The following is a 3,369-nucleotide window of genomic DNA, read 5'->3' on the forward strand; positions in this document are numbered from 1 at the left end:
TGCAGTGTGTACTACGTACGCCCCATTTTCGCCCGTTTTGGCCAGTTCGGACTCTACTTGGACCTGAATATCTTCTATGGTGATCAGAATGAAACCAAAGTTCTCTGGGTGAGTAAAACATCATATTTTAAGCTGGAAATAAGGTCCGGGGTGTAACAAAAATTGAATTTTTGAAATTGAAATTGGATTCTCAGGGTCTGTGAATTTTTATTGTGACGTGTTCCAACTGAAACAGGGTAGAGAGGTGGAACATAGCATGTGGAGGAGTTTGATTTGACCAATGGAAAGTGGGTGTGTCTGGGATTAGGGACCGTTATTATGGCCTTGGGGGCAGCAAGTTTAGATGAAACCACGCCCCGAACTCATTTGATTGGTCACCGCAACTGTTAGGCATGCTGTGAGACTGGTGGATTTACGTGCGGATACTTAATGTCCAAGACACACTTGGTAAACTGAAGTCTCGATAACTAGGAACGCTGTAGCACTTGATAGCTGCGTCTGCAAAGTTCGAAGATGGAAACTGTGCAGAAGGTTGCCGTGAGGTTAGTCTATGAACAACTGCAGAGGACTTGCAGAGCAAACCTTTATAGGTCCTGAATATGACATCACCTTGTGTTATGACATCATCAGTGAGACCATCCGAGAGGCATGATTTAAGACACTTATGAATCATGACATCATCACCGTCTGTGACATCATCAGTGATCTATGACATCATAGTAGGAATGATGACATCATCCTAACAGTACCCTCCCCTCTACGGGGGCCACCTGGCGTCCAATGAGACCATCAAAAGATGTCACGGTCCGGTGGGGACCACCAAAGACGGTGTCTCTGACGCAACACTTCAAATTCTGCGGGCTCCGAAGGTGGAGTCTCAGCGGACACTCCAAACTTGGAAGAAGGAGCCAAAGGGGGTGTCGCAAGCTCAGAGAGCGGGGCACCAGAAGGCTCCGCACAATCCAAAGGCTGAGCCTCAACCAATGCTGCCGTTCCCGAAGGCAGAGCCACAGGAGGCTTCTTCAAGTAATCTGTCTCCTGCCAGTGCCGGCCTGTTGGTCAGAACGTTTCCTCTGCTGGACTAGAAATAGCTAGAGGCTTTCTGTGGCACTAACCAGGCTGCATGCCCCCCAAAAGGCAGCAAGCCAGTGGCGCTGGAAGTACTTTTAGGTAGGGAGTGCTGCAGCACCAGTGGCGCTGGAAGTACTTTTAGGTAGGTGGTGCTGCAGAACCCTCAGCACCCCACTTCCAGCTCCCTTGAAAGAATTACACCAATCCACCAGATGGTGGCGCTATAACAGCCAATTTCACGTTTGTCGGTCCATAACTTCTGAACCACGAGCTGTAGAATCAAAATTCCACATCTACTGGTTTCCCTGGAGCATCATGCATCTAACCTACTAGGCCACGCTCATTTCTGTCTGGTAGATTTACCGCCATTTTGAATTTGATCAAAAACCTACTTTTGCGAGCTCCTCCTAGACTGTTTGGCCAAATCACACTAAACTTTTTCTGGGTTATCTATGGACTACCCCGGCCTAAAGTTATTAAAGGATTTTGGATACGTGAAACCGTTTTGAAATGATAAATGTCTAAACTTGTGTGTATTTGCTTTTGTTCTTTTCCTGCCCTAAAAGTGTGTGGATCTCAGAAACCATACGCCCCACATCACCCACCTTTCCACATAGTTTCAAGACATCACCCACTACTCAGAGGAAAAAATTACACCAATCCACCAGATGGTGGCGCTATAACAGCCAACCACCACTACTACTGCTGCTGCTGCTACTACTACTACTACTATTCTTAGTACTTCTGCTGCTACTACTGCTACCACTCCCACTACTACCAACACTACTACTACTACTACTATTACTACTACTGCTACTACTACTACTACTAGTACTGCTTAGAAACCGTCAGGTCACCGGATCTCAACCAAACTTTGTTTACTTGTGCACATACCAAGTCTGAATAAATGTGCACTATCTGACATATACCCCCCAAGTCACCAGAAGCTTGGACCCCGCATCGCCGCTTGCGGCTATATTGTCTATTTGTTTTTCTTCTTTTTCTGCCCTAAAAGTGTGTGGATCTCAGAAACCATACCCTCCACATCACCTAAACTTTCCACATAGGTTCAAGAGGTCACCCCCTACTCGGAAAAAAAAACACACCAATCCACCAGATGGTGGCGCTATAACAGACCATTTCGCCTTATGGTCCATATCTTCTGAACCGTGTGTCCTATACTCAAAATTTCACTTATCCTGGATTCCTTGGATCAATATGCATCTATCCATATAGGCCACGCCCATTTGCGTGTGCCTAGATTTTCCGCCATTTTGAATTTTATCAAAAACCTACTTTTGCGAGCTCCTCCTAGACTGTTTGGCCAAATCACACTAAACTTTTTCTGGGTTATCTATGGACTACCCCGACCTAAATTTATTAAAGGATTTTGGATAGGTGAAACCATTTTGAAATTATAAATGTCTAAACTTTTAATGAAACACACCCGACACTAAATTGCCCACAACTCATTAACCAGGCAACTACAACTACTGCTGCTACAACTTCTACCACTCCCACTACTACCAACACTACTACTACTACTATTACTACTACTGCTACTACTACTACTACTACTACTACTGCTTGGAAACTGTCAGGTCACCGGATCTCAACCAAACTTTGTTTACTTGTGCACATACCAACTCTGAATAAATGTGCACTATTCAGTGTCATATTATCTGACATATACCCCCCAAGTCACCAGAAGCTTGGACCCGATCGCCAGCTTGAGGCTATATTTGTTTCAATTTGAGATTGTGATTGTTTGATTAAAACCAATGTGTACTGTACTCTACCTTGCAAATAAAAAACACTTAAAGAGAACTATGGAGTCGCTACAGGAGCCCCATGCAGGACTCCATCCAGGTTCTCCAAGAGGGCAGAATACTCTTAACTGCTGTTTGGTGCTTTAGGCACAAACAACACTCAGAGTTCAACATGTGATTAGTATACAGAGAGTCATACTGTAGAGCACAATACACACTTTAATCAACCAAGCAACAAGCATCAATCAATCATATCAATCATATCTCCCACTATTGATTCTTTGATGTTGTAGTTGAGAGAGAGGGAGAGTGAAGAGAGAGGGAGGAGCAATAGTTGTGTAAACAGACCTGTTGAATAGAGCAGAGCAGAGCTGCGTGTGTGCTGGGCGTGTGTGAGTCCGTGCGTGCGTGTAGTGCGTGTGGTAGTTATGTGTGTGGTGTGTGTGTGTGCGTGTGTCGTGGTGTGTGTGTGTGTGGGTGTGTGTGTTGTGTGTTGTGTGAGTGAGTGTGTGTGTGTGTTGTGTAGATG

Source organism: Poromitra crassiceps (assembly GCF_964638095.1).
Source record: "Poromitra crassiceps genome assembly, chromosome: 10".
NCBI classification, from domain to species: Eukaryota; Metazoa; Chordata; class Actinopteri; order Beryciformes; family Melamphaidae; genus Poromitra; species Poromitra crassiceps.